At 44.5% G+C, this 8,312-nt stretch overlaps 1 pseudogene; it reads right to left on the minus strand.

The window, feature by feature from the left end:
- Nucleotides 1–6,336: 6,336 nt before the first annotated feature.
- LOC116877567 lies at nt 6,337–8,037 on the minus strand (annotated as a pseudogene).
- Nucleotides 8,038–8,312: the final 275 nt, after the last annotated feature.

Consider the following 8,312-nt stretch of genomic DNA (forward strand, 5'->3'; position numbering starts at 1 on the left):
TAAATAAATAAAATCTTAAAAAAAAAGGGTAGGACCCTAATCCAACAGGGCTGATGTCCTTGTAAGAAGAGTAAGAGACAGAGGGCACCTGGGTGACTCAGTTAGTTAAGGGGCAAACTTTTGATTTTGGCTCAGATCATGAGAGTTGGTTTGGGATTCTCTTCCTCTCCTCTTCTGCCCCTCCCCCCAAATAAAATCTTTTTAAAAGAGAGAGAAGGGGAGGAGGAAGACACACCAGGAGTACACACACACACAGAGGAAAGGCCATGTGAGGACACACCAATAAGGCTGCCATCTGCAATCCCAGAAAAGAATTCTGGCCAGAACCCAACTGTAGGGGCCAGAGGCAGACTGTCCCCAAATGTGCCACTTTGGCATATTGATTATTTTGAACAAAAGTTACTGAAGAGACAGCCTATGCAATAAGGACACTCAGATCCTCCTCTGTCCCCTGAAAGCAGGAAATAAATCTCCCCTGTGAAAGGTAGCCTCCATGTACCAGGAGGGAAAGAGACATCTTTCACCTGAAATAAGAAATGTAAAGCCCAGAAGGCTGTAGAAACAACCTTTGTTACTTTGTACTAATTCACCACCCCAGTCCAAATTCTGCTTAGAATTCCTTACTGATAGGAACTCTCAACGTTGAGTTTTCTTTGTCCTGTCATTTCCTCACAGATTTATTGTCTCTTTGTCTAAAAAGTATAAAAACCACCTGTCTGGGGCGCCTGGGTGGCTCAGTGGGTTAAGTCTCTGCCTTTGGCTCATGTCATGATCTCAGGGTCCTGGCATCGAGCCCCGCAATGGGCTCTCTGCTCCGCGGGGAGCCTGCTTCCCCCTCTCTCTGCCTGCCTCTCTGCCTACTTGTGATCTCTGTCTGAAAAATAAATAAATAAAACCTTTAAAAAAAAAAAAGAACCACCTGTCTTGATTACTTCTTTAGGTCTCAATCCTGTCATTGGGCCTCTGTGTGCCCATAAAAAAAACTTTAAGTTTTTCTCCTGTTAATCTATCTCATGTAAATTTAATTCTTAGTCCTGCTAGATGAAATGTGGACTAAGGTAATTTCTTCCTTCCTTGTCACACCCATACAAGCAGTGTGTAGTCTAGGACTTTCCGCCTCTAAGAGTGTAAGAAAATGAATATCTGTTGTTTAAGTGACCATGTCTGGGCTAGTCTGTTATGGCAGCCTGAGGAGACTCACACAGCAACAAAAAGCTCAGAAACACCTAGAACAATCACAGTTTTTGTTTCTGTAACTGGTCACTGGTCATAGTTGGTATTTGTATCTACTTATTTCACAACTCATTCCATACTCCCTTTGAATCCAATGAGTGGCAAATAAACGCTAGAGGTCTAAAGCTAGTGAATAAGGACAACAATACTGTATTACAATCATCAAACTTGTTAGAAGATTAGCACATATTCCCTTTGTCCTCAGCAAGCACTTCAGCAGATAGCAATTTTTTTTCCTGGTAGTGACTTAAACTTACCTATATTCTTCAAGGACCATTAATGGTCCTTCCTAGATTGGGTTATTATCATTTTCTATTGACCCTAAGGATAGAGCATGATCTCCGGGCCAGCAAAACATAACATCATTGGGAATGGAAGCCAAAATTTCCCTAGTGGATCACTAGACATAATAGTATGGATATACTCCTATTTTTACACCTTGGATTCCTGGACTTGTAAATTCTGGCTATGGGAAGACAATGCCAGGGATTGGATGATGACTTAGAGCACACACAGCCTACTAGAGGACACTGCCCCATACTGGAAAGGTATTGCTACCTAGCTGAGCACAGCAACTGAGTCTTCCGAAGTCTGTTCCTTCATTTTATCAACCCAACTACTTTTTTTTCCCTAAGATTTTATTTATTTATTTGAGAGAGAGAGAGCAAGTGGGAGAACACAAGTAGGAGGAACAGCAGAGGAAGAGGGAGAAGCAGGCTCCCTGACTTGGGGCTTGATCCCAGGACTCCAGGATCATGACCTGAGCTGAAGACAGATGCTTAATCAACTGAGCTACCCAGGTGCCCCAACCCAGCTACTTTGGAATGAAGGGAAATACCGTGAGACCAGTGAATTCCCCAAGCATGAGCTCAGTGCAGCACTCCCTTTGCAATGGCTGTGAGCTCCTCCATTTGAAGCAATTCTGTGTGGATAATGCGCTCTGTAGGTCCACAGATGGTAGTTTTGGCAGAAGCACTGCCTTCAGGAAAGGCAAATTCATGTACACACAGTACGTGTTGATTTCAATAAGAACAAAGTCTTATTATCTTTCCAAGATGGAAGTGATCCAATGTAATCCACCTGTCACTAGGTAGATGGCTGAGGACCCACCCTGGGGAATGGTGCCGTGTTGGGGATGCAGCCTTGGTCTTCACTGCTGGCAGATGGGGCACTCAGCGGTGGCTATAGCCAGGTGAATCTCAAGTGAGTGAAAGTCCCTGTTGCTGAGTCTATACATAACCTCCCTTCCTGTCATTACTTTAGTCCCCACCATGCCCTGTTGTCTCCAAGACTCCCTGCCTGACCCTAACCTGAGATCTGCCAGATATCTTTCCTACTGAAATGTTTACCCCACCCTTATATAAAAATTAAGGGGAAAGTGAGGGGCACCTGGGTGGCTCAGTGGGTTGGGCCTCTGTCTTTGGCTCGGGTCACGGTCTCAAGGTCCTGGAATCAAGCCCCCCATCAGGATCTCTGCTCAGCAGGGAGCCTGCTTCCTCCTCTCTCTCTGCCTGCCTCTCTGCCTACTTGTGATCTCTGTCAAATACATAAATAAAGTCTTTAAAAAAAAATTAAGGGGAAAGTGAGTCACTTTTCACAACCATGTCTATCCATTTTTTTCTTACACTCTGTCTACCTGGTCCCTAAAATGTTTAAGTTTGCAGCCTTGCTCTGCCTGTCCACTCTGATTGCCCTTACAGCTTCCATTACCAGCTATAGACCATGAATGCACAAATCTGTGTAAGATGAGATCTCTCTCAAGAGATCTTATTCCAGCAATATCTGGATGTATCTCAGATACATCAGTCTAAAAACACATGAACTCTAATTCTATTTCTCCACTTATAATTAAAAATTGAGTGATTGAAAAAGTAAGATGAAATAAAATCGAGTGACTGGCAACTATGTCTACTAAGACACTCGAGCCAGAAAAAGTGTCCTGGAGATCCCCATTCATCTTGCCACTTACAGCAAATCAGTGGCCAAACCTGATCTAGTTCTACCTATTTTTCTTTTAAGATTTTATTTATTTATTTGACAGAGAGAGAGCACAAGCAGAGGGAGTAGAAGATAAAGGGAGGAGAAGCAGGCTCCCGGCTGAGCAGGAAGCCCCACATGGGGCTCGATCCCAAGACCCTGGGATCATGACCCGAGCTAAAGGCAGACGCTTAACTGACTGAGCCTCCCAGGAGCCCCTCAGTTCTACCTATTAATGTAATTTGTATAAATGTAGTTCAAACACATTCACTCCCACTTCTCTCTGCATGGCTCCCACTTTCCCAGAAACTCTGATCACTTTTGCCCACATCCAGAGTCGGCAAACTTTGTCTGCAGAGGGTCAAGTAGTACATATTTTAGGATCTGCAAACTGTATGGTCTCTGTTACAGCTACTCAGTTATGCTGTTGTAGCAAGAAAGCAGCCATGAACAGTATGCAAATAAATGAGCGGGGCTGTGTTCCAATACAATTTTATTTAAGGACACTGAAATTTGAATTTCAGATACTATTCACAAATCACAAAATATTAATCATTTGACTTTATCCCCCAACCATTTAAAAATGTAGAAAATGGGGTACCTGGGGACGCATGGGTGCCTCAGTTGGTTAAACGTCTGCCTTCAGCTCAGGTCATGATCTCAGGATGCTGGGATCTGAGTCCCCTATCAGGCTCCTTGCTCATCAGGGAGCCTGCTTCCCCACCCACCCCACCCCCCACTCTCTCTCTGCCAGCTTCTCTGCCTACTTATGATCTCTGTCTGTCAAATAAATTAATAATTTTTTTAAAGATTTTATTAATTTATTTGACAGACAGAGATCACAAGTAGGCAGAGAGGCAGGCAGAGGGAGAGGGGGAAGCAGGGTCCCTGCCGAGCAGAGAGCCCGATGCGGGGCTCGATCCCAGGACCCTGAGATCATGACCTGAGCCAAAGTCAGAGGCTTTAACCCACTGAGCCACCCAGGCCCCCCAATAAATAAAATCTTTAAAAAAAAAAATTTAAAAAGACTGATTATATCATTCCCCACTTTTTAAATTTAAATTCAATTAATTAAAATGTACTGTATTATTAGTTTCAGAGGTACAGACCTGTGATTCATCAGCCTTATATAACACCCAGTGCTCATTCCATCTCATGGTACCCTCCTTAATGTCCATCACTCAGTTACCCCATCCCTCCACCCTCCTCTACTCCAGCAACCCTCAGTTTGCCTCCTATAATTAGGAGTCTCTTATGGGTTGTCTGCCTCTCTGGTTTCCTCCTGTTTTTTTTCCTCTCTTCCCCTCTGATCCTGTCTTGTTTCTTAACTTCTGCATACCAGTGAGATCATATAATACTTATCTTTCTCTGATTGACTTATTTCACTTAGTATAATACCCTCTAGTTCCATCCACATTATTGCAAATGGCAAGATTTCTTTTTTTTTTTTTCTTTGATGGTTAAGTAATATCCCGTTGTATATATATATACCACATCTTCTTTATCCACTCATCTGTCAATGGACATCGGGACTCTCTCCATAGATTGGTTATTGTGGACATTGCTGCTGCAACCATTGGGGTGCAGGTCCTCCTTTGGATCATAATATTTGTATCATTGGAGTAAATACCCAGTAGCGCGATTGTTGGGTTGTAGGGTTTCAACTTTTGAGGAATCTCCATGCTGTTTTCCAGAGTGGCTGCACCAGCTTGCATTCCGACCAACAGTGTAGGAGTGTTCCCCTTTCTCCACATCCTCGCCAACACCTGTCGTTTCCTGACTGGTTAATTTTAACCATTCTGACTGGCGTGAGGTAGTATTTCATTGTGGTTTTGATTTGTATTTCCCTGATGCTGAGGGATATTGAGCACTTTTTCATGTATCTGTTGGCCATTTGGATGTCTTCTTTGCAGAAATGTCTGTTCAGGGGCGCCTGGGTTGCTCAGTGGATTAAAGCCTCTGCCTTTGGCTCAGGTCATGATCCCAGGGTCCTGGGATCGAGCCCCACATCGGGCTCTCTGCTCGGCAGGGAGCCTGCTTCCTCCTCTCTCTCTGCCTGCCTCTCTGCCTACTTGTGATCTCTCTCTGTCAAATAAATAAATAAAATATTAAAAAAAAAAAAAAGACTGTTCATGTCTTCTGCCCATTTCTTTTTTTTCCCCCAAAGGTTTTATTTGTTTATTTATTTGTCAGAGAGAGAGAGAGAATGCGAGTGCACAAGCAGGCAGAGCAGCAGGCAGAGGCAGAGAGAGAAGCAGGCTCCCTGCCAAGCAAGAAGCCCGATGTGGGACTCGATCCCAGGACCCTAGGATCATGGCCTGAGCTAAAGGCAGAGGCTTAACCCACTGAGCCACCCAGGCACCCCTCTTACCTTTTTATAGAAAATGGCCAGTCACGTGATAAAGACTAAAACACTTCTAGGAATTTTTATGAGTTTGTTTATCAAACACATTTTATAAGAACTCACTACATAAAAAGTTCCTTTGGAATTTGGTCCACAAATTCACTTAACAGGATGGAAATTTAAAACCTTTAAGTAAACAAGAAAGTGGAAAATCCCTAATCCTATCACGTGTAATTACTAAAGGGATATACACACATATCAAAAAGTTTAGCTGGGGTGCCCGGGTGGCTCAGTGGGTTAAAGCCTCTGCCTTCAGCTGGGGTCGTGATCCCAGGGTCCTGGGATGGAGCCCCGCATTGGGCTCTCTGCTCAGCAGGGACCCTGCTTCCCCCTGCCTCTCTGCCTGCCTCTCTGCCTACTTGAGCTCTCTCTGTCAAATAAATAAATAAAATCTTAAAAAAAAAAAAAAAAAGTTTTGCTTACACAAGGTACAACTATAAATGGGGGGTGCTTTTTGAGTAAAAACAAAGAACTAAATGATATCCTTGGTTTTGTCACCATAGCTCAGATGAAGAGACCCGAATTTGCTGTCAACTCCCGTGACCGAAAAAATTGAAGATAAAAAGCTTAATTAGTTTTATTACATATTTTTCCAGCCATTAATGGAGATGTAACTATGAAAGATTAAAATTGCCTTAAAAGGGGGTTGAAATAGCAACTATGAAGGCAAAATTCAAGCATGATTCCAAGGATGCTTTCAGCTTTAGAGTTAGCTTCCTTTGTCAATCAAAAATCTTCACAACTTCATCAAAAACTTCATCAACAGGACTGCCTAGCCAACTCATAGATGGAGCAGGCAACTTTTTTTTTTTTTTTTTTTTTAAGATTTATTTGTCAGAGAGAGAGAGAGTCAAGCAGAGGGAGAAGCAGGCTCCCTGCTGAGCAAGGAGCCCAATGCAGAGCTCTGATCCTGGGAACCCTGGGATCCTGATCTGAACCAAAGGCAGATGCTTAACCAACTGAGCCAGCCAGGTGTCCCAGAGCCCGAAATTCTTGATCTCTGGGCTGTAAGTCCGAGTCCCACCTTGGTTGCAGAGATTACTTAAAAATAAAATCTCAAAAAAAAAAAATAGGGGCACCTGGGTGGCTCAGTGGGTTAAGCCTCTGCCTTTGGTTCTGGTCATAATCTCAGGGTCCTGGGATCAAGCCCTGCATCGGCCTCTCTGCTCAGCGGGGAGCCTGCTTCCCCCTCTCTCTCTGCCTGTCTCTCTGCCTACTTGTGATCTCTCTAGCTGTCAAATAAATAAAATCTTAAAAAAAAAAAAAAAAAAAAAAAAGGCAGGGGGCGCCTGGGTGGCTCAATCGCTTCGGCTCAGGCCATGATCCCAGAGTCCTGGGATCGAGTCTCGCATCACCTCCCTGCTCATCAGAAAGTTCGCTTCTCCCTCTGCTGGCTGCTCCCCCTGCCTGTGCTCTGCCTCTCTCTTAAATAAATAAATACAAATCTTAAAAAACAAAGAAAAAAAAAAAAACGACACAGAAAAAAGATACTCTTATGAGGCACCTGGCTGGCTCCGTGGGAAGATCATGGGACTCTTGATCCAGAGCTTGAGCCCCATGCTGGGTGTAGAGATTACCTAAATAAATAAATATTAAAACAACACCACCAGCAACTTCATCAACAGACTTAGAGGCATCTATTTGCTTGACTTTACCCATTCCTTCACATGTCAGTAATTGGCTTGGTCAGCTAACTATAGGTCTGAATTCTCCTTTCCAAGCTCCCTTCTACCACTTCTCTTTCTCTTTCCAAGACATCGGTCCATACAGATCTCCTTATGACAGTCAAAACACAGACAGAAAGCTATAGCCTGCCTTCCCACCCCTGGTCTTGTCCCAACCTCGAAGGTTGTCTTTGAGTTCTTGGAAACCCCCCAATCACGAATCTATTCTGACCAAGGGCAGCCAGCATCGGATCCCTTTCCCTCTTGAACAGACCGATGGTTATTTCAACTGGCACAATCTTTCCATCTTTAATGGGCTTTCCCATGAGCTCAGAGTCCTGTGAATCTGGGTTCTTCCTTTTCATCCTGAAGTTCTTCCGCAGAAGGCTGTGTGTAGCCCTATTTCTCGTGGACACGGGCGCAATGGGTCCCCAGGCCGGAGCCGGGACTGCGGAGGACAAACGCCAAGGTCGGCAGAGCGAGGTTCCAGCACATGACGTGCAACGGCCCTCTGCCACAGCGGTTCAGCTTCAGCGTACACCGCTTTTCCGCCAGACCCTGCGCGAGCCGACAGCCGCAGGGTGTGGTGCTACTCCGGTCTCTTAACTGATTTCCCTCCGAGACAGAAGACCCTCCTGCGTACTCTTGCTGTGTTGTGCACACACACCACAGTTCCGTCACACCTTAACGCACTGCTCTGTCCGCGCGGCTTCTCTTCTATACCACACTATAAAATGCTTTGGTGCAGTAAGTATGCATAATCCGTTTCCTTTTCCTAGCACTTGACATCTGAGACATGCTTAAAACATACGTGTTGAGCGAGCGAGTTAATGCATTCCCTAAAACATAGCTTGCATAGAGAAAATACAGCGGCAAACATGGACGGAGCATTTCCTGCATGCCATGCCCACATCTGATCAGTTTGTATGTATGTATCCTCACTTGTTACTAACATGAAGGAAACAGGCATAGAAATAGGAAACCACTTGGGGGATGACTGGCTGGCTCAGTCCATACAGCCTGCAACTCTTGAT

The sequence above is a fragment of the Lontra canadensis genome, unplaced genomic scaffold, assembly GCF_010015895.1.
Source record: "Lontra canadensis isolate GAN:19392208 unplaced genomic scaffold, GSC_riverotter_1.0 scaffold53, whole genome shotgun sequence".
In the NCBI taxonomy this organism is placed as follows: domain Eukaryota; kingdom Metazoa; phylum Chordata; class Mammalia; order Carnivora; family Mustelidae; genus Lontra; species Lontra canadensis.